This window comes from Paramormyrops kingsleyae, chromosome 25 (assembly GCF_048594095.1).
Source record: "Paramormyrops kingsleyae isolate MSU_618 chromosome 25, PKINGS_0.4, whole genome shotgun sequence".
In the NCBI taxonomy this organism is placed as follows: domain Eukaryota; kingdom Metazoa; phylum Chordata; class Actinopteri; order Osteoglossiformes; family Mormyridae; genus Paramormyrops; species Paramormyrops kingsleyae.
Genome location: NC_132821.1, coordinates 5,533,929 through 5,557,827, shown reverse-complemented (window position 1 = coordinate 5,557,827; position 23,899 = coordinate 5,533,929). Strand labels below are relative to the sequence as shown.

The window sequence follows — 23,899 nt, the reverse complement described above, 5'->3', positions numbered from 1 at the left end:
GAAAATATGGAAAGGCACGTTAGTCCCTGGACAAACACTGCAAAAAAACTGTATATCAGAAACACATGAAAATGTCAATAAAATGACAAAGACTGACTAAATTTATCTGTCTGATGCAAAATAACAAATAAGACAGAAATGTTGTAATGAGTTGGTAATTTTCTATTATTTACATACATATACTTACCGAATTAACTAATTCTTTCCCCTGATCGGTGAGGATTCTTTTTGGAGCCTCAAACTGATAGAAGAATCGGAGGATGCACTCTGCTACTTCTTCTGCCCGCTTTGAGGTTAAGGGGTAAGCTTGTGGCCATTTGGTCAAGTAGTCCACCATAACGCAGATGTACTTATTCCCCCTTTTGGTGACTGTCAATGGCCCTATTAGGTCCATTCCCACCAATTCAAATGGGTGTGTAACCTTAAAAATAAGTTATGTGACACTCATTTAACAGTTCAAAGTTTTAGCTGTTTTGTTTCTGGCCTACACAACAAGTCAATTACATTTTAAATTGTATGAATGCAATGTTTTATGAATGACTGATACCTTTATAGGAGTGTACTTCACCTCCTGTTTAATAACCCGCTGTGCAGCTTGGCAGGCTACACATTCTGAAACCTGTATGAAACATATATAATTAAAACTTATTTATCAGTTTTTTAAAAATAGGAATAGCTAAAAATAATGGTTGTTGTATAATATACGTAAGTATACATGGTCAAAATATGGCAGAGGACAGATTGTAACGAGTAATCAAAGGAGCTTTCTTTGGTTATTTACCCATTTGTTGATGTCAGCAGTCATTCCAGGCCAAAAAAACCTTTTAGCAATTGCATCCCTGGTTTTTTTCTGGCCTGTGTGAGCTCCCACAGCACTGGAGTGGAATTCAATGAAAATCAAATTGGCCTCTTCAGCTCCACAAACCACTTTGACTTTGTTTTCTCCTTTGGTTCCACTGACCTTGTACAACACATCTCCTGTTTTAAAATTAATACATGATTCCATCAACATTTGTGTAATATTCAGTACCAACTGATAAAAAAAAAAAACAAAACAAGTTTATATGTTATTAGGATTCCATATTTTATCTGCTTTCAAATGAAATTGATCAAATTGAAGGAATTACATGTGCAACCATTACAGAAGTGGCTCTCTTACTATTAATTGTAGTAAAGCAAGCACGATGGAAAAATACCCATAAGTAGTTAAACATGGGAAAGTGGCATCCAACATTAATACTACTGGCAATGAAATACACGGTTTGCCAATTCATGTCAGTATTCGTATGGCTATACCAATTAATGTACTGCGTTTTTTTCCATTAGCTAACACCATGTTAATCATGTACAAGATGATACGTCGATATCACTTGAACTCACCATCAAAAAGAAAACCTGAAGCTTTACGTCTTAGGTCCTTTTTTTCGGCCTTTGAAAAGCCCTCCGGATATTTGCTGTGCCTCTTATAGGCAACAATATTATTAAAGACATTGGGATCCATTCCAACTGTTCTTCTTTTCAGTTTGTAGTGTATCAGCAAAGTTTAAATGTTGCCTACAGAATAGGTGACGCCCCTCGATTTGGTACAGGATAATATTATTGGTTCCATTCTAAACGTGTCAAACTTTACATATCGCGAGAGAAGGCCTATTACATAGATCTAAAATGTCCACATTATAATTTAATTCAATAAACCACTCCACTTTTCCTGTTAATGTCACATAGTTTCCTTTAGTAAATATGTATTGTGTAATGTATTCTACTATTTATATGATTTAATGTAAATTGAACAACTTTAAACTTGGATTAAATTCTGAAATAATTAATAACTAATCGTATTTAATTATTTATAGTGTCATTTCTGTATTTCATTATCAGTGATATATCGCGCACCATGATATCATTAATTCTGTCACACATGAAAATTGAATGGTGGGATCTAACGTTTGATATATTCGAATCGTTTGCTTTACCTGCAGAGTCAACTGGTTACTATGGTTCGGGGCAGCTTTTATTACACCTCGTAGACAGCACGAATGTCGTATTTATTTATTTATTTGTTTGTTGTTACTGTTAATTTTATTCTTATTGATTAAATAAGAATAAACTTTCTCAGTTATTGAGAAAGTTTATGAAATTCTGCTTTTTTTTTCACACCTTATATTCCCAGCCAGAGTTAGAAAGGGGGGGCATTCTGTGGCAGGGTGGCCTGCTATAAAATGCCCCCCAGCTAGAATTTTTTCCTTATGGTCTAGCCCAAAGTAATTCATACAGCATAAATAAGGGGTAAATATGAGTGACTGGTGCAAGTTTGGTGCATGTAGCAGTTTCCCAGCCAGAGTTAGATGGGGGGGCATTCTGTGGCAGGGTGGCCTGCTATAAAATGCCCCCCCCAGCTAGAATCTCAGCCTTATGGCCCAGCCCAAAGCAATTCATACAGCATAAATAAGGGGTAAATATGAGTGACTGGTGCAAGTTTGGTGCATGTAGCAGTTTCCCAGCCAGAGTTAGACGGGGGGGGGCATTCTGTGGCAAGGTGGCCTGCTATAAAATGCCCCCCCCAGCTAGAATATTTTCCTTATGGCCCAGCCCAAAGTAATTCATACAGCATAAATAAGGGATATATATGAGTGACTGGTGCAAGTTTGGTGCATGTAGCAGTTTCCCAGCCAGAGTTAGACGGGGGGGCATTCTGTGGCAGGGTGGCCTGCTATAAAATGCCCCCCCAGCTAGAATCTCAGCCTTATGGCCCAGCCCAAAGCAATTCATACAGCATAAATAAGGGGTAAATATGAGTGACTGGTGCAAGTTTGGTGCATGTAGCAGTTTCCCAGCCAGAGTTAGACGGGGGGGCATTCTGTGGCAAGGTGGCCTGCTATAAAATGCCCCCCCCCCCCGAGTCCTTTCCTTATGGATGGACGATTTGCAATACGACTTGTTAGCTGTAATGTACACACGGGGTTAAGAATGAGTGGTGAAATTTTGGTGACTTTTGATTACTTTTGTTCTGTGGATCGATGTTACATCATTTCCAGGCGTGACGGTGCTGAGTATTAAGTTAAATGTCGTATTATATTATACGACGACAGAATAGAAGAACATTTTCAGCCGAATGGATTCAACAACGTGTCAAAAATACCTTTCAACTAAATCAGTCCCTTTTTGCGACTGAAAGCGACTGTATTTGCACAGACGAGCATTGTCGAGAGGAAAAGCATTACTGTAGCGTTTTAATGAAAAAGTTACCGTCACATTTGTGACAAATTACAGGAGGTTGTGAATGATAACTTAAGGTTCTAATGTAAAAAGGCATAATAAACAACTAATTTGAGTTTTTTCAGTCGGTTTAAGGCAAGAAAATGAATTTACAGCGAGCGTTCGCTTCTGCTGCACTGGAGAAGCGACTTTGCCTTTAAATGGAGCGATGACGTCAGGGGAGGCAATCCGTGGCAGGGGGGCAGATTAGGGCACAACACCTGTATACGAAAGTGGAGCGAGGTGACGCTAATTGTGGATAGTCAATGGACCCATTTTATGTTAAAACGGCGTCCTATCTACTCGTTAACAGATATCCACAATACAATTGTTGAAATCTGCAATTGCATTGTTCCTAGGCGTAATTCTAATTGTAGATATCTGCAATTGCATTTTTACTAGTCATAATACGAATTGTGGATATATGTAATGACATTTTTACTATTCACAATGTATTTTTGGATATTCAAAATTACATTATATATATCTGGAATGTTTTTTTCCTTTCAGATGTCTGAAATTAAAATTATGACTAGTAACAATTGGATTGTAGATATCTGAAATGGGAGTTTTTACTATCAGGAATTCAATTTCGGATATCCAGAATGAACATTCTGGATATCTGAAATGTAATTGCGGATATCTGAAATTGAAAGCCCAATAGACATGAATGGAAAAAGTGACGTTATTTCTCCTAGGAAGAATGACGTTGTGGATATCTGAAATGACAATTGTGGATAGGAAGAATGTCATTGTGGATATCTGAAATGTTCTTTTTGACTAGGAAGAATTGAATTACGGATATCTGCAATACATATCCAGTCTAGCGATTAAATGTTAAAACGGCTACTTATACTTTGTAAAGATTTAAAGATATCTTAAACGGAATTGTGACTAGGAGAAATAAAGTTTTAGATATCTTGAAATACATTTTCTACTAGTAAGAATGTAATTGTGGATATCTGCAACTGCCATTCTGACTAGTAAGAATATCATTTTGACTAGGAGAAATGATATTCTGTATATCTAAAATGTAATTGTGGATAGTAAATGGATCGTTTTTATGTTAAAACGGCGTCTTATCTACTCTTCAACAGATATCCACAATACAATTGTAGATATCTGCAATTGCATCGTTCCTAGGCGTAATTCTAATTGTAGATATCTGAAATTGCATTTTTACTAGTCATAATATGAATTCTGGATATTCGTAAAGACATTTTTACTAGTCACAATGTATTTCGGATATTCGAAATTGCATTCTGGATATCTAAAATGGTGGTATCCTTTCGGATATCTGAAATTAAAATTATGACTAGTAACAATTGGATTGTAAATATCTGAAATGGGAGTTTTTCCTAGTAAGAATTCAATTTCGGATATCCAGAATGTTATTTCTAGATATCTGAAATGTAATTGTGGATATCTGAAATCGAAAGCCCAATAGACATGAATGGCAAAAGTGACGTAGTTTCTCCTAGGAAGAATGACGTTGTGGATATCTGAAATGACAATTGTGGATAGGAAGAATGTCATTGTGGATATCTGAAATGCTCTTTTTGACTAGGAAGAATTGAATTAGAGATATCTGCAATGCATATCCAGTCTAGCGATTAAATGTTAAAACGGCTTGCCATATTCGTGCGTCTTTTGCGACACGTCTGTTTATAAACACGGAATCCGCTGTTTGTAAACGGTTCGCATTTTACCCTCACCCCACCAAAACAGCGTTCGGATGAAATGCTGGGCTGGTTCGTCAGTGCTGCATTTGTGCTGCAAAAAATAAGATGTGCTGCTGGCGGTCATTTTAAAAAGGTATTACAATATTAATATCCAGCTTCATGAAGCGTAATTTGTCCGTGAGTTTTTACACTTGTTTTAAATGTAATAATCCGCAATTTGCAATATGACTATGTAAAAGTATTTACTGTTGTTTCTCAGTGTTTCTGTGAATGTCTGCATGCAAAATAAGCAATACCATCTGACATTAAACATGTTTAGCATATGCATATGTAGGGTAGTAGCTCTAATGCACCGCTAACTAAGTGGCGTCATGGTACGACTTATTTTGGCTATTATCCATCTATAAGTTAGCTCCGGGACACCGTAGTCCTTACGCGGGTTTCGAGTGGATGGCATATGTTATTCTTTAATTTGCTCTTGCTACCCAGAAAGGTAAGCAGTAGGGGTGGCACGGTTCACAAAACCCACGGTTCGGTTTGTATCACGGTTTTAGGGTCACGGTTTTCGGTTCTGTACGGTTCTTGTTATTTTTTCTTTTAATCTTTAACACTCCAGAAATGTACTTCAGCATATGATATATAGCTTAATTATCCACAATTTAGGATACAGTATTAAAAAAGTTACATCATGTACACTGGCGTGCACAGATAGAGACGAGGTGGTGCTGAAGCACTTGCCCTTTTGCTCTCAGTCCAAAAAAGTGCCCTTTTGAAAGACGTGATTTTTTTTTTTTTTAAAGCTGCGCGATTTAAAAAGGTGTGAAAATAATGGCTTGATTTGTGCCCCTTCTTCAAAGACACCCGAACCCTGTCGCTTTTTCACTGTCACCGTGTCACGTGAACACGCTTGCAGTTCATTTGTTGTGAGGCGTGTAGCAGCGGCATGACATAGGACTACTTGGAGTAGGCATAGTAGGCTAACTATAGCGACTGGGAGCCACGGCGGACAACACGGCAGCTCTTTCCCTTCCCAACCAGTCAGGTAACCCATGAATCGAGTGAAATTATTCTGTTTGCCCTCTAAGACCAACCTGCAATTGTTTTGTTGTGAAGTAGCCTGTCAGAAACTGCACATGACAAACTTTGCCAGCTTGCCCCCTCCATCCATCCATATGGATAAACAAAAAAACGACACATTTAAAATGTAACCTAAACCATTTAGGCAACCCCACTCTCCATCAATTCCGACCTTTTTGCATACACTATTGAAAATATCACGTTATGCTATAGGCTACATGCCGTTAGGCAGAGGGCTCTTTTGAGCCCATTTTTCGTTACAAATTTTAGGATGATCTCACGGAAATCTGTGAATAAATACAAAGTTTTCAAACTGAAGTCAGTGACGGGAAGACATCACACTTTTTAGAGATGGAACTGCAGAAAAACCTAAAACCTTGACATGATTATGAATAATAGAATTATGGACGTTTCTCCGTTTTTGTGGATTAGCCTTTCCATAACTAACGTCAACTACTGTCCTACTTTGGTAAGATTGAAATTAATGTCTTTGACTGTCTTTAGTAGGTGTCTCCTGTGAGAAAGTTAGAACACCGTCCAACTGTCTAAAGATGCAGTCTTTAGCCTAACTGGTTGTTACTGACTCAGCGATGCTCGCAGACATTTACGCACTGTGTTGTGACCTGATTGTGACAGAACAGTGACGTTGTTATTGGTAGTTTGAAGGGTACGGTGTTGGGGGTGCATGTTAAAAGTTTTGAGAAGCACTGGTTAGACATGTTAATTTTTTTTGGTGTAACATATTGGCAACATTAACACATTAATTTGCTAAAGGAAAAATAGGCAGTTCCCAATTGCCTGTGAAAACGACCATTCTGCCCTGTTCTTGTAATGACCACAGTCAGTCTTATTCGTTCTCATACATTTTGGTCTATTTTTAGAGAATGTTTTGAAATAAAAGTCAAATTGCATTTAACCTGTGCGTTTTTTTTATTATAAAAAGAAAAGGTTTTCCACATATGCAAAAAGTGCCCTTTTTTCCCCCTGGAGCACTTGCCCCCCAAAATGTCTGTGCACGCCACTGATCATGTAATCATGCATAAACTGAATTTGACTTGACTTAAAGCACATTATTAAAATTATTAAACATTATTAATCCCAGAACAGTAATAAAATAAAAGTCTTGCCTTAACATAAATACTAAAAGAATAGATCGCTTTAATCGCTATTACAGTTTGGTATGGGCACGCGGTCTTATTTAGAAAACATACAAAAAGAGACGCATGTAATGTTTAATCATTCGTTTTGTATTTGTCCGGTCCACGAGGTTAATTGGGGATCGTTAAAATGATAGATCACCTATCTTGATTAAGCCTGATTCGGTTCGTTATATATATATATTTATACTACGGGACCGTTGAATGCTTGAATCTGATTGGCTCACGAACGTTCTGAGGTGTGCAATTATTTTCAGGGAAACGCACGGCGAACGTAGTTCCAGGCAGCTCTCTTGACCGTATTACAGTTCCATATCACTTCGCATAGTTAACTTTAATAACGGAAATTAGCATACAGTACCTATACAGCACACAGGACTAACAAAAACAACAACATGACAGACGATTTTCCGAAAGCAAATTTTAATATTTACGGTGAATATGAAACTTTCAACAACTGGGCTGCAGCAGTATTAGACAGTCCAGATGAAAAACAACATAAACGGAAGCGGACATCAAAGGCAGCCAGCAACAACAAAAGACATAAAACGATAAGCGAAGAACAGCTAGACATACTCGAGGGAGAAAAACACGAAGAAAACACCAAAAAAACAACAGCTAATGACGTTTTGGAACTAGCAAAAGAGTCGTTGGATGAGATGCGGAAGAAATAATCCTACTCACAATAGCGATTTAAGTAGAAAAACCGGACGAATCCCTTGAAATATATCATCTGATCGATGTCTTGAGGTGTGGCAACCGTAGTATAAGCGGAATAATTGACTCCGGACCGTTGAATTATTAGAAAAATAATGCACACCCGAGGTGTAACGGCCACTCCGCTTCGCGTCGTGGCCGCATTACCACCTCGGGTGTGCATTAATTTTCTAATAATTCAACGGCCCGTCGTCAATTATTCCTTATATATATATATATATATATAACGTGAAAAAATTGGTATTAATTATATTGAATGTTCTTGAGTAATCGATAAAATCAGTTTCTGTGTATATACAAGACATCAATCTGTAATAGTGCAAAATATGTCCAGTTGATATGTCTAGTATGATCATCTGGCAATAGCCTGTAGGTCTGTGTGGTGAGACACTGTGCAATAAACAGAATTTTTAGGAACATGGCAAATGTTCACATTGCAGCATGGAAGCAGGCTCACTGTTACAACGCTGACCGGGGAAGCAGAGGCGAGGAGACCTAGGATTTAATGAGCAAACGGAACACAGACAAGCGGTAAAGCAGAATTACAATATAATGACCGGACTGGAGAAAGAAACGGAAACGCGGACTAAATACAATGGAGTAATGACAAATTTGACAACAATCAGGAACAGCTGGTAAACACGGGGAATCCACACAGGGTTAACGAGGGGGCGTGGCACACGGAAGGAGCGGACGATCGGGGCATGACACTCACTGGAGAGCTTTGTCACAGATAACTTAATTTTCTTTAACAAAGTGCCTAACCGCACATTAAAGTCACACAACAAAGGCGCACAACAGTGTTCAGATGTTGTGCTATCGGTTGGCTGAAATTTAAACGTTTTCTTCAGAGACAGGGTGGTAACGCCGAAAACCAGAGCTAAACGCAGCAAACGAAAGGCTACCGGAAATTACTTAGCTGGCTGAACTTTTACCGGAACTACGTCACACCGCTCTGTGCATATAGCCTATTCTTTCGCGCGAAAGGGAAACACACTGACGTCACATACGGGGCACGAGGCTACATTGCGCATGTCATGAACCGTCGAACCGTGCGACGCATGCATGCTCCGAACCGAGACAAGCGAACCGAACGGTTCGGTTTTTTTTCATGAACCGTGCCATCCCTAATATATATATATATGTGTGTGTATATATATATATATCCATCCATCCATCCATCCATTTTCTCCCGCTTATCCGAGGTCGGGTCGCGGGGGCAGCAGTCTCAGCAGGGAAACCCAGACTTCCCTCTCCCCGGCCACTTCATCCAGCTCCTCTGGGGGAATCCCGAGGCGTTCCCAGGCCAGCCGAGAGACATAGTCCCTCCAGCGTGTCCTGGGTCTTCCCCGGGGCCTCCTCCCAGTGGGACATGCCCGGAACACCTCACCAGGGAGGCGCCCAGGAGGCATCCTAATCAGATGCCCGAGCCACCTCATCTGACTCCTCTCAATGCGGAGGAGCAGCGGCTCTACTCTGAGTCCCTCCCGAATGACCGAGCTCCTCACCCTATCTCTAAGGGAGAGCCCAGCCACCCTGCAGAGGAAACTCATTTCGGCCGCTTGCACTCGCGATCTCGTTCTTTCGGTCACTACCCACAGCTCGTGACCATAGGTGAGGGTAGGAACGTAGATCGACTGGTAAATCGAGAGCTTCGCCTTTTGGCTCAGCTCCTTCTTCACCATGACAGACCGATGCAGCGCCCGCATCACTGCGGACGCCGCACCGATCCGCCTGTCGACCTCCCGCTCCATCGTCCCCCCACTCGTGAACAAGACCCCGAGATACTTAAACTCCTCCACTTGGGGAAGGATCCCATCCCCGACCCGGAGAGAGCATTCTACCCTTTTCCGGCTGAGGACCATGGTCTCGGATTTGGAGGTGCTGATTCTCATCCCAGCCGCTTCACACTCGGCTGCGAACTGTCCCAGCGAGAGCCGAAGGTCACGGTCTGATGAAGCCAACAGGACCACATCATCTGCAAAAAGCAGAGACCTAATCCTGAGGTCACCAAACCGGACACCCTCAACGCCCTGGCTGCGCCTAGAAATTCTGTCCATAAAAGTTATGAACAGAATCGGTGACAAAGGACAGCCCTGACGGAGTCCAACCCTCACCGGAAACAAGTCCGACTTATTGCCGCTCATGCGGACCAGACTCTGGCACCGGTCATACAGGGACCGAACAGCCCTTAAAAGGAAGCCCGGCACCCCATACTCCCGGAGCACCCCCCACAGGACTGCCCGAGGGACACGGTCGAATGCCTTCTCCAAGTCCACAAAACACATGTAGACTGGTTGGGCAAACTCCCATGAACCCTCCAGAACCCTGCGGAGAGTATAGAGCTGGTCCACTGTTCCACGGCCGGGGCGAAAACCACACTGCTCCTCCTGAATCCGAGGTTCGACAATCCGGCGGACCCTCCTCTCCAGAACCCCCGAATAGACCTTACCAGGGAGGCTGAGGAGTGTGATCCCCCTATAGTTGGAGCACACCCTCTGGTCCCCCTTCTTGAAGAGGGGGACCACCACCCCGGTCTGCCAGTCCAGAGGCACTGCCCCCGATGTCCACGCGATGCTGCAGATGCGTGTCAGCCAAGACAGCCCTACAGCATCCAGAACCTTCAGGAACTCTGGGCGGATCTCATCCACCCCCGGGGCTCGGCCACCGAGGAGCTTTTTAACCACCTCAGCGACCTCCGCCCCCGAGATAGGGGAGTCCACACCCAAGTCCCCATACTCTGCTTCCACATCGGAAGGCGTGTCGGTGGGATTGAGGAGGTCTTCGAAGTATTCCTTCCACCGACCCAAAACGTCCCGGGTTGAGGTCAGCAGCACCCCATCCCCACCATAAACAGTGTTGATGTTGCACCGCTTTCCCACCCGGAGCCGCCGGATGGTGGACCAGAATCGCCTCGAAGCCGTCCGGAAGTCGTTTTCCATGGCCTCACCAAACTCCTCCCAAACCCGAGTTTTTGCCTCAGCGACCGCCGAAGCCGCATCCCGCTTGGCCTGCCGGTACCCGTCAGCTGCCTCTGGAGTCCCACAGGCTAAATAGGCCTGATAGGACTCCTTCTTCAGCTTGACGGCATCCCTCACCACTGGTGTCCACCAGCGGGTTCGCGGATTGCCGCCGCGACAGGCACCGACTACCTTACGGCCACAGCTCCGGTCAGCCGGCTCCACAATGGAGGCACGGAACATGGCCCATTCGGACTCAATGTCCCCCGCCTCCCCCGGGACATGGGAAAAGTTCTGCCGGAGGTAGGAGTTGAAACTCCTCCTGACAGGGGATTCAGCCAGTTCCCAGCAGTCCTCACTATACGCTTGGGCCTGCCAGGCCTGGCCGGCTTCCTCCCCCACCAGCGGAGCCAACCCACCACCAGGTAGTGATCAGTTGACAGCTCCGCCCCTCTCTTCACCCGAGTGTCCAAGACATGCGGCCGCAAGTCCGATGACACGACTACAAAGTCGATCATCGAACTGCGGCCTAGGGTGTCCTGGTGCCAAGTGCACATATGAACACCCTTATGCCTGAACATGGTGTTCATTATGGACAATCCGTGGCGAGCACAGAAGTCCAACAACAGAACACCACTCGGGTTCAGATCGGGGGGGCCGTTCCTCCCAATCACGCCACTCCAGGTCTCACTGTCATTGCCCACGTGAGCATTGAAGTCCCCTAGCAGAACAAGAGAGTCCCCAGAAGGAATGCTCTCCAACACCCCTTCCAGAGACTCTAAAAAGGGTGGGTACTCTGAACTGCCGCTCGGCGCATAAGCGCAAACAACAGTCAGAACCCGTCCCCCCACCCGAAGGCGAAGGGAGGCTACCCTCTTGTCCACCGCGGTAAACCCCAATGTACAGGCGCCCAGCCAGGGGGCAATAAGTATGCCCACCCCCGCTCGGCGCCTCTCCCCGCAGGCAACTCCAGAGTGGAAAAGGGTCCAACCCCCTTCAAGGAGACTGGTTCCAGAGCCAAAGCCGTGCGTCGAGGTGAGCCCGACTATATCTAGCCAGAATTTCACAACCTCGCGCACCAGCTCAGGCTCCTTCCCCATCAGAGAGGTGACATTCCATGTCCCAAGAGCTAGCTTCTGCAGCCGAGGATCGGACCGCCAAGGTCCCCGCCTTTGGCCACTGCCCAGCTCGCAATGCACCCGACCCCTATGGCCCCTCCTACGGGTGGTGAGCCCATTGGAAGGGGGACCCACGTGCCTTGTTCGGGCTGTGCCCGACCAGGCCCCATGGGTATAGGCCTGGCCACCAGGCGCTCGCCATCAGGCCCCAACCCCAGGCCTGGCTCCAGGGGGGGGCCCCGGTGACCCGCGTCCGGGCAAGGGAAAACGTGTTTCCATAATTTTTTTCATCATATGGGGTCTTTTGAGCCGAACTTTGTCTGGTTCCTCACCCCGGACCTGTTTGCCTTGGGTGACCCTACCAGGGGCATAAAGCCCCGGGCAACTTAGCTCCTGGGATCACTGGAACACGCAAACCCCTCCACCACGATAAGGTGTCGGCTCCAGGAGGGGTGTATATATAGTTTCTCTAGCGTATAAATGAACAAAAACATAATTTTGGAGAATTTTACAACTGAAATTCCGCTGTAACACACAGTTTGGTCACGTGTTTCCTGTGGAGCTCCACTTTACGCCCCTTAAAATCACGTATTTCCTGTGGAGGTGACGTATTTCCGGTGGAGCTCCACTCTACAGGCGTCTGCAGCTGGACCCTTCTCGAGAGAGAGACAGACAGAGAGAGAGAGAGAGAAACTGTGTCCTGATTTACATAACGCGCGTCAGTCTCAACCACAATCCCTAACCTGAGTGGCTGGTGTTGTTCTGCTCCTGTGCAAAGGAATCTGTTCCCTTTTAATTCAAGGTCCTGTGGAAATTCTGAGAGCTGTGCTTGAAATGTTGCATCTGAAACTCTGGGTTGTGTTTCACCAGCCGGCCAGACTCCGAAACTGCATTTCCTCAGGAGTATGCTGCACATCATGGACATGTGACAGACATTTTGAAGGACCTAAATCAATCTGTCTATCAACTGCTTGTTGTAGCGCTGACACTCCTCTTGTCCTGAGTGTGTTTTGGTCAGTGGATACAAATGCAGTGCTGCGTGAAGCACCAACATAGCGTGAGCATGTTTTTGAGGAACATTTGTTCTTAGCCAATGCTATGCTGGGCACTACTAATAGTGCATTTGAAATAATAGCAGAAATGTTGCACTCTGCACTAAGCAGCTGAAGTCCTCCTTTAATTTGTTGAGCTCCAAATATGTCCCTTAGTATTTTACCTCTCAGCATGTAGATGTCTTTTTGTACACCCTTTTCTCCCATGGTTTTCATCAGTTGAAAAATCTCCACATTGCTTGCTTCTTGAATGACATACGTACTGTAGGACATACTGTTACAAAAGGCAGTGCAGAGGCACTGACAAAATGCATCAAAAGCACAGGTATTTTTGACATTCATTCTGTGTCCACACACATTTACAGGTTGCAGGTCTCTGACATTTCTATTCCTGATAAAACCTAATTTTGTTTTTTTCGTTGTGACAGATGTGTCTGCATGTAGCCATTCTGTACATGGGGAGAGGTATGTCCCTCTTTGCTTTTTTGGTGGAACAGCAAGTTCTCACCAGTTTTCCACAACCTTGTCTTGAGGTGGATAAATTGGCTCCTGACTTTCTGAATCAGCTTTGACAGTGTCATCACAGATTTTTGGTGGGGAAATCTGGGAAACCACATCCCTTGCAACTGATATTCTCATGTGTCCTTCTAGGAATGATAAGTGGTGCATGACAAACTTATCTATACGCATTGGCAAGGTTTCATGTTTGAGGACAGAGTGCTTTAAATTATTAAATTCTGCCTCCAAAGTAGCAGAACTAGCAGTGATGTTGAATGTTTTGAAGAATGGAACCATTATTGTGCACCTGCACATTTCCATTCTGTTAGCCAAGATGTTATGGCATTGATGTCATGTTTTTCAGATAGCATCTGAACAACAGGGACTTTCATGGCTGCTTCTTTGCTTCCAGGTATTAACACACCTTGATACAAAAAAATGTGTCCAGATACGCCTTGTGGACGCTTTAGTTTTTTGACGAGGGATCCAGTAACATCAAAAGAAACAATACTGGAATGCTGTTTTGATTGCGTTTTATATTCATACATCTGTGATGTAGACCAGGGGGGTATTCCAGAAAGCAGGTTATGTGACATACCCGGGTAAGTTTAAGGGTAAGTTAGTGGATAACCTCATCTTTCGGTTCCAAAAACGTAGGTTAACTTTCTGGGTATGTACGTAACCATAGCAGCTTACTCTCTGAAGATAACCTGCTACTGAGCAGGTTATGTTCCAGGGTCAGTTTGTTGCAGAAGGTTACTGAGCATGGCGTGCCCTTTTGATGACGATCCTGTGGACTTGGAGGCACAAATTATACAAGGTTTTTTTCGCCGGGAGAGAGTTATAAGACCGCGTATTGATGTCTTTTCATTTCCTAATGATTATTTGAAAAAACGTTATCAGTTTTCAAAAGAATCGTTAATTTACTTAACATCTCTTGAAACCGCATATTGCAAATGTCACAAACCCAAACCGCGGGTCTGCGCTTAGCACAGAAAACATTCTGTACATAGCACTTCGGTTTTTTGCGTCAGGGCATTTTTTGTACAATATGGGTGATGCAGAGCATGTGGGAAAGGCAACTGTGTGTAGAGCCGTTCGCACAGTATGTCTGGTACTTAACGCTTCTTACACACGTTTGTACAGTTCCCTGTCCATAAAGCTCTGCGTGTTATTAAAGAGGAATTCCACAGAGTGGTAGGTTTGTCCTTTGTAGTAAAATCTATGATGCATATTTAATATGTAGTCATGCTATTTATATCTATACATGTATTCATCCTGCACGCACACACACTTGATACTTCCATATATGACTTTCTATTTCAGGGTTTCCAAATGTAATTTGGAATAAATGTAATACATGTATAGTGAAAATAAAAGGCATTCATTCATTCATAATTGGGTGCATTGATGACACCTACATTCCTATTAAAGCTCCTTCAATAAATGAGGGAGACTATGTTAATAGGAAATCTATTCATAGTATCAATGTGCAGGTAACTTGATTTTGTATCCTTAATTTTTTGCCTTGTTAAAATCATCAAACTCATTACTTTTTACTCATTACTAACTATAGGTAATCATTACAGGACAGTACAATGCTGGTTACCACTGGTTGCCCTCAGATGGGGTGAGGGGAGGTGGTGGTGGGCCCCCGCCAGTTAGACGGGCTTCAGCCTTTTTTCTGTTAGCTACATGACAGAAAGAATATACTAAATCGTTATTTTTTGCCAAGCCAACTCTCTTTCTTTAGCCGATGTAGCCGTATTGCTTTTATTCATTATTATTGGCTTGAATTCCTCATATGCGTGCATTAAAACGTCTAACTCCGCCTCTGTGAAGTATGCCGCTCTCTTTTTTTCACTTTGATTTTCCATTTTGACTCGTGAAATTGAAAACGTCTTTATGTATGCACGGTGCACGCGCATTAACTCTGGGTAACCAATAGGAGGTTGATTGAACATACTCTTCTCAGGTGTTTTGGAACCGACATACTCATGGTATGCGGGTTTGGGGTATATCAACCCAGAGGTTAAGATTTACCAAATGGTAAGTTAACCAAGCTTTCTGGAATACCCCCCAGTAGTGTTATGTATTACGGGCTGGTGAAGCCACCGTATTAGTTACCATTGCTTTATGGGTAATGTAGTTTGTATATACCGGTGAGATCTGTATGTGCAGAGCATGCGGGAAGTTGTACTGTTTTTTCTGCCTACTGCAATTGCATTAAAGGGAGCAGTAGGAATGGCACCTCTGAGTCCGTGTATCTCTTTCTTAGTGGCCATACACAACAAAGAACTGGCGACGAGGTTTGACGGACCTGCGTGGCTATACTTCCGAGGGGAGGACACACACGTCGTGGTGCAAAAAGAAAAAGAAGAAAAAGGTTTTATTTATTTTTTAAAAAAAGGGGGGGGCGACATGGCGAACTCACTGACGGGTGCCTTCGGGGAGTTTGATGAGATGGCCGAACAGTGGACCTCCTACACAGAGAGGTTTGAATTTTTTGTGTTGGCTAATGGTGTTACTGAAGAAAAGAGAGTAGCAACTTTTCTTAGTGTGATAGGTGCTAAAACCTACGGGCTGCTCAGAAGCTTCCTTCAACTGGTAAACCCTGGCAGTAAAAGTTATGGTGAAATAGTGAAGACGCTGGTAAAACATTTTGCCCCTAAACCACTAGTTATCGCCGAATGTTTCAGATTTCACAAACGCAATCAAGAAGACGGAGAATCCATTGAGCAATATGTAGCTGTGTTAAAACAGTTAACTGAACACTGTGAGTTCGATGCAGCTTTGAATGACACGATCCGGGATAGATTGGTGTGTGGCTTGCGTAGTGAAGCAATACAAAAGCTCTTACTTAGCGAAGCGAATTTGACACTCCAAAAAGCAATAGAAATTTCCGTGTCAATGTAATTAGCGGCGAAAGAGGCTCAGCAACTAGGAGCTGCCGCCCGTGTCCATCGGGTGGATGCTGTATCTGGGAAAGAGAAGCAGAGCTGTTTTCGTTGTGGCAGGTTTGGACACTGTCCATTGGAGTGCTGGTGTAAAGACCTAACCTGCAGGAAATGTGGGGAAAAAGGGGCATATTGAAAGAGTTTGTAAAAGTTATAGAGAACACACAGTTACAAGCTCAGAAAAATTAAAATCTGGGAAGCCGTGGAAGCTAAAGAAAAACAATATTCATGCAGTAAATGAGAGCACACTGCTAAGCAGTGGGACAGAGTCTGATGAAGAATTTCCAGTTAAAGTGCTCAGAGTAGAAGGCAAATCTCCAGCTTACTATGTCACGCCACTCCTAGAAGGACGACCAATCAGAATGGATGTGGATACAGGAGCTGCAGTTTCATTAATCTCACAGACTGTATTCCAAGAGCATCTAAAGCACCTCCCAGTAGCACCGGTCGATGTTAAATTGAAAACTTATACTGGTGAAACAGTGCCCATGCTGGGAAAATTGACTGTTCATGTTGAGCTAAATGGACAGAAAGCAACACTACCTGCCTATGTGACTGAAGGCAGTTTTCCATCCCTGTGGGGTAGACCATGGTTGGAAAAGTTTCGGCTGGACTGGACAAGGGTGCATGCCATTTCTGTGGGAGAGCAATGGTTGGCTGGTGTTATAGAGAAGCATGCTGATGTTTTTAAGGATGAGTTGGGCAGCATGAAGGAGATCACAGTGAAGCTTTCAGTGAAATCCGACAGCCAACCAAAGTTTCTGAAAGCGAGAAATGTTCCTTATGCATTAAGGCCCAAAGTTGAAGCTGAAATTGAGCGCTTGGTTGGCATGGGAGTACTCAGCCCAGTGTCTTGCAGCGACTGGGCAACCCCAGTGGTGCCTGTCATTAAGCGTGATGGTTTGGTGCGGCTGTGTGGCGACTTCAAGGTCACTATTAACCCCGCTCTCATTGCTGAGCAATACCCACTTCCAGTAATTGAAGATCTCTTCGCTTGGTTATCTGGAGGAAAGAAATTCAGTAAAATTGACTTGAGCCAGGCATATTTGCAAATGCACTATTATTGTCACACATAATGCTCTCCGGTGAGGACAGGCCTGTGGCATTCGCCTCAAAAACTTTGAGCTGTGTGGAAGCCAAATACCCCCAAATAGAAAAAGATGCTGTAAGGCTGGAGGCCTTGCAGGCCCCGTCGGTCTGAGCTCTGGCAAGCCTGTAATGCTCCACTCAGTGTCCTGAAGCAAAGGTCCACCGGCTCCGACAAGACTGGACCCAAATCACCTGATCACCACATCAAAAGGGACACCTCACCCCCACTGGGCGGCCAGAACCCCGCAGTCAAATTCCAGTGATAAGGCCTGGCTGCGTCAAGACACAGATGCATCCTACATTCACTAACTCACACTTACACAGGAGGTATGCATTAGGGACACATACACATACACCCATGTATGGTCACAGTACGATGGGCATAATACTCTCAACCTTAAAACGGCACGTTTTCACATAAGAGAAATATAGAAAATAAGACTAAACCCACCAAAGTGGAGGATCTTATCACCTGGTAGAACAAAGGAATTGTCACATTCCTCCTAAAGCAATTTGATTGGCTGAGGACCTGAGAATTGATAAGATCAACAGTTCTCCAGGACACACACACAAGATCAGAGCAGGCCCTAAAATAATCAATCACAACCTTTGATACAGTCTGTCACTTGGTTTGGAATACTTAAGGAAGAGCTCCAGAGTAGCACGGAGAGTCACTCTGTAATCAGAGCTCCCATATAGTGCTGTATGAATCTTCATCTGCAATCAGATATTTTCTGCAGTTACTATGTGTCCACTCAGCTGAGATATGGAATTGCTATATACTGTTAATTGGATTATATAGTTTAGGAATTGTGGCCACATGTTAAAATTATTGGAATGCTATATTTGGTTAAATTGGTGTAATGTAGATTTTGTGAATAACCTGTGTTTGATTACTTCTTGGCTGTCTGACTTTGCTGAACCTCTGCATGTTCCTCAGGGACTGGGGTAATTCTAACACTCTCTTGCAGCCTCTGACTCGACCCCGTTTCTCCGAGACCCGATGCGGCTGCCCAAGTTGAGTTACGGTGAATGCCGGCTCAGCCTCTGAGGTGCGCACAAGCTGGGTTACGGCAGGTCCGGCCCAGCCTCTGAGGCGCGCACAAGCTGAGTTACGGCACCAAGTCCGGCTCAGCCTCTGAGGTGCGCACACGCTGGGTTACGGTAATAGACCGGCCCAGCCTCTGAGGTATGCACACGCTGAGTTATGGCACCAAATCCGGCCCAGCCTCTGAGGCGTGCACACGCTGAGTTACGGCAGACATCGGCTTAACCTCTGTGGCCCTCACTAGCTCAGATTCGGCAATGGTCAGCTGAGCCTCTGGGGTGTTAAGGGCCGCCGGGTCATGACGGGTATCTAGGCTGGCACTGTATTACATTGTAGTGGTTGTCCAACTTCTAAACCTACATAGCAGATCCACGGATCGCCTTATCGGCCGAGGCGAATCCGATGCGCCCCATCGTCCGGGATTAGTGAGAGGTCAGCAATAGAAGGCACAGCCCAGAAGTAATCTAAATAACAGAAATGTCATGACTAAAATTGCCAATAAAGATCTTTAATTAAATTGGAGTCAGATATAATTCGGTCTTTACCTACAACGGGTAAGTAACTTTACAGAAGCGCTCGGAAGGATCCACACGCATTTCAAGCCTTCGGCTGTCCAATTGGATTCCGCCATTGGGCCAGTGGACGGTTCCCCTACAATGCCCTGAATATAGTATTTGTAATTAAGAAATTTCACCAGTATCTATTTGGACGGAGGTTTGTTTTGTTAACTGACCACAGACCTTTAACATCCATCTTTGGCCCCCACACAGGTATACAGTACCATCACTAGCTGCAAGTAGACTGCAACGCTGGGCACTCATCTTGAGCTATGACATCAAATATCGACGATCTGAGGCACATGCCAATGCTGACGGGTTGTCTCGACTTCCACTGTCTGGACATTCATCTAGAGCTGTCAGTCAGCAGGATATATTTTACTTCAGGATGGTGGAAGATGCTCCTGTTACTGCCCACCAGCTCAAGAGAGAAACTCGACTTGACCAAATTCTGTCACAGGTGCTTGACAGGATGATGCGGGGAGATGTCCATTGCACCACGGATGTTGTATCTGATCTGCGACCATACCTAGTGAGGGGGAAGGAGTTGACGGTAGTAGCAGGATGTTTGCTCTGGGGAATGCGTGTCATCATTCCACAAAGGCTGAGGAAGTTGGTCCTTGACGAGCTACACTCAGGACACAGTGGCTCCTTATTACTGCAGCAGCTCAGTGGGTAACACCAGCTGGGTGGGAGTCCAGTCTTCATGGACTCACTGGGTTTGCACTGCATTCCTCTCACAGTCCAAAAGACATGCAGGTAGGTGAACTGGTACCTCTGAATTACCCTGTGTGTGTGTGTGTGTTTATGTGGCTCAGGTATACCTTACCTTGTGGGGACCAAATGCCCCCACAATCGTGATAAATGCCAGTTTTTTTTTTTTTTTTACTTTTGGGGAAACTGTATTTTATAAAAAGCCATGACTTAAGGTTGTCATAGCGTTAGCATTTTTCCCATTGAAATGAATGAGCGGTCCCCATAAGGATGTTTACCCTACATGTGCATGCGTGTGGGTGTATGTGGTTCCCTGGCATTGCTTTCTGGTAATTCATTTTTGTCCTCTGCAGAGGACATTATGTTCTGCTCATACCCCTCACATTATACACGCCACTCTATTAAGACCTGCTGGTCCTTACAGAGGCCAGTGAGAGCCCTAAGATGACAGGACATATGTGAGGGTGCTAACTTCTGCTTCCTGTCAAATCAAAATCAGAATTCAAATTAAAAATGTTTTTCCCTTGAGCTCTTTCATCCTTCACACTCCCATTTCTCAGAGCACTAGGTATGGGACGATGGTGCCACCTGGTGGCTGGTAGGATGCCTCGCAGTTGTGGAAGGAGATGTCATCCAGAGTAATGCTCAGAGACGTAATGTTGAACGTCAACACGAGGGAGCTGTTGAAGACAATCTGCAAGGGGGGGGGGGGGCAGCCAGCAGTCAGGAGGAGGATCTTTAATATGTATGTAATGGGGGGAGGGCGTGAGACTGAACTATGATAATTGTGGCACACTGACGTCGCCAATGAATTCCCTGTATTTGACATAATTAACATGCACATGCAAACCTAGCCAGGCAGAGAGGTTGGCTTTTTTCTATTAAACTCTGGCCAATGAGATGAAGGGGCGGGTCCTCACTGGCTCACTTTGTATGGCTGAGGCATGGAGCGCACATTGAGGATCTCTGGAACCCATTGAGCGCTCCGTCCCCGATTTGGCACCAGCCTCCAACAGGAAGACATACAGGCCAGCCCTTCCACCAGGGGTCACCATAAGGGAAACCTACGGCGGTCATGCCCCACCTACCTGATCGGTGGTTAGAAGTTCCATTTTTTGGATGTTGCTGACACCCATCTGTCAACCCCAAGGCATGTTACACTGTTACCGTCACTGTGGAGTTTGTCTGCACATGTTAACTAACATAAGAACATAAGAACATAAGAACTATACAAACGAGAGGAGGCCATTCGGCCCATCGAGCTCGCTTGGGGAGAACTTAACTAATAGCTCAGAGTTGTTAAAATCTTATCTAGCTCTGATTTAAAGGAACCCAAGGATTCAGCTTGCACTACGTTATCAGGAAGACTATTCCATACTCTGACTACACGCTGTGTAAAGAAGTGCTTCCTTAAATCCAGTTTGAAATGTTCTCCCGCTAATTTCCACCTATGGCCACGAGTTCTTGTATTTGAACTAATGCTGAAGTAACTATTCGGTTGAACAGCATCCAAACCTGTTAGAATCTTATAGACCTGGATCATGTCCCCCCTCAGTCTCCTTTGCTTGAGGCTGAACAGATTTAGCTCAAATAACCTTTCCTCGTATGACATTCCTCTAATACCAGGAATCATTCTTGTGGCCCTACGCTGCACCTTTTCTAAGGCCGCTATGTCCTTTTTAAGATATGGTGACCAAACCTGTACACAATATTCTAGGTGAGGTCTCACCAAGGAATTGTATAATCTTAGCATTACCTCCCTTGACTTAAACTCCACACACCTGGAGATGTACCCCAACATCCTATTGGCCTTTTTTACATCATCTGCAGTAGGGGCTAGACGGGGGAAGCCTTGGACTCAGCAGACGGGCATTGCCCCGGATTTGCTTTGGGCAATGTTGCATTTTCCTTGGACAGCACTCATGTAGGAGCCTGAGGAGAGAGCATTTGTACTATTCTCTACATTTTAGAATAATTATAAAGACATCAAATCTTTGAAATAGCATACATTATATGTATTATATATATTATATACTGACCAAAAAAAGTATTACACTTTTTTCCAGCTGTCCTGATGGAGGTCCCACATATATGCTGAACACTCATTGGCCGCTTTTCCTTCACTCTCTGGTTAAATTCAAAAACCTTTTCTATTTTCTTTAGGTCAGGTGGCCAAGTCCTGTGATACGACACTGTTACTCTCCTTTGTAGGCAGCTTTGTGTGCCAGAGTTCTCACAAACACTAAAAAATTTGATCACATCACACCAGTCTTATCCTCCCTTCATTTTTTACCAGATAAGCCTCGGATTGACTATAAAATACTGCTATTAACCTATAAAGCACTGTATGGCCTTGCACCAGAATACCTTAGTGATCTGCTGACCACATACAACCCCCCGCGCTTGCTTCGTTCTCAAGGTGCGGGATATCTGTTAGTACCTAGGGTAGAAAGAGCTACGGCAGGCTGCAGAGCTTTCTCCTATAGAGCTCCTCAGCTGTGTCTTCCACCGGATGTGGGGGTTTCAGGCTCACTCTCAATATTCAAGTCTAGACCAAAAACACACCTGTTTAGTTTAGCTTATAGGGACACTAGTTCTAGCTCTAGCTAGCTTCTCACTCCCAGTTATACCTATAGTGTGAGGTGTAGAGCTGGGTGGGGATCAGTGCCATAGCTTTGGATAAACTGAATTGACAGTGCTGTCGCTCTAGCTTTATAATCACTTGTGGGATTGGAGTGCTGACATTTCAGGGACTCCCCATGCCTGCATTCCCACCTGCCTCTCCCTCCTACTTATGCTGCCATAGCCATATCTGCTGGAGCATTGCATTTCATATTGCACTCATCTACCTTTTAGCACTGCCTATAGTCTCCCTTACTTTGACTAATTGCATTTTTCTTCCCCTACTTCTCCTGGGGGGAGCTGCCGGGAGACCTCAATCAATCAAGATGTCTAGCCTCTAGCAATGACATCCGTGCATCCAGCTCACCGTTCTGCCTGTGTCATCCTCCTTGTATGACCCGCTCTCTACCTTCTGGTTGCCTGGCGATTGGAGGGAGCGTTGGCACCGGCTTGCCATCTCCCCCCTGCTCCCCGTTTGTGTCTCAGATTTAACTGTATTTGACTCTCCCTGCCGGCCCCTGGAGGATGGGCCCTCCCAAGGTTTCTTCCTTCTAGGGAGTATTTCCTTGCCACTGTCGCCCATGGCTTACTCACTGGGGGCTTTGGGTGGGGATGCTGTCAAGCGCTTTGAGACGATGTAATGTTGTGATAATGTGCTATACAAAAATAAATTTGTTTGTGTGTCCAAACTTTTGACTGGAACTGTACATTCTCCCTGCAGCAAAGTCAGATGGGCAGGTACCTGTGCCTGTGGTATGGTCGGGGTCTGTGGGCACAGTCGCTCTCTGTCTCTGCCACCTGATGTCCCTCTTACTCACATCCATCCACACTGATTGTTCTCAAAGGTACAAGGTCCTGGGAGAGACATTTAATATGTTGAAGACGTAATTTATACATTATTACTGAAGTGTACAACTTGGCCACCTAGTTGAAAGCAGTCAAGGAATCGTTTTTAGGGTTTAATATATTTGCACTAAGATTCAATGTCTGTCTCACTGCAGCTCTGCTCATCTTCCCCTAGAGGGCAGTCTTTGGTGTAATCACACTGAGAACTGGTAGGGATACAGGTCACATCCTCTGACAGCCAGCAGAACTCATCTGCCTGGGGTGCAGACGGGATGGGAACAACAGACACACAAGCAAGATTCAAAGAAGTCATCTGATGCACTGTGGTGATTGACTGAGTGCCAGAAGCAGGGCTGTTTGCAAGCACTTGGCATTGGGCTTGACCTTTGATCCAGCTAGTTCTGGTGGGCTGACCTTACAGGGCGTGGCGGAGGGGGATGTAGAGGGCGGGGCTGTGGGGGTAGCTGGTTGGGGGTAGTGCACTGTTCCTGGAATCATGGGCACACTGGAGAGAGAAAGAGACGTCGTCCATTGCCACATCAGCTCCAGT

General features: G+C 44.7%; 2 long non-coding RNA genes across 3 annotated transcripts; one reads left to right on the top strand and one right to left on the bottom strand.

The window, feature by feature from the left end:
• Positions 1 to 212: 212 nt before the first annotated feature.
• On the bottom strand, positions 213 to 1,507 carry LOC140582926 (uncharacterized). 2 transcript variants are annotated; one of them, XR_011985738.1, is made up of 4 exons: positions 1,381 to 1,507; positions 782 to 978; positions 548 to 619; positions 213 to 421 (listed from the first exon to the last, which is right to left on the bottom strand). It is a non-coding gene; the product is annotated as an uncharacterized lncRNA (long non-coding RNA). The 2 variants fall into 2 exon arrangements; XR_011985737.1 differs by lacking the exon at positions 1,381 to 1,507 and having other exon boundaries at positions 782 to 1,005.
• A 14,234-nt stretch (positions 1,508 to 15,741) lies between these two features.
• On the top strand, positions 15,742 to 20,572 carry LOC140582924 (uncharacterized). The gene is made up of 3 exons (XR_011985734.1): positions 15,742 to 16,011; positions 19,381 to 19,926; positions 20,442 to 20,572. It is a non-coding gene; the product is annotated as an uncharacterized lncRNA (long non-coding RNA).
• Positions 20,573 to 23,899: the final 3,327 nt, after the last annotated feature.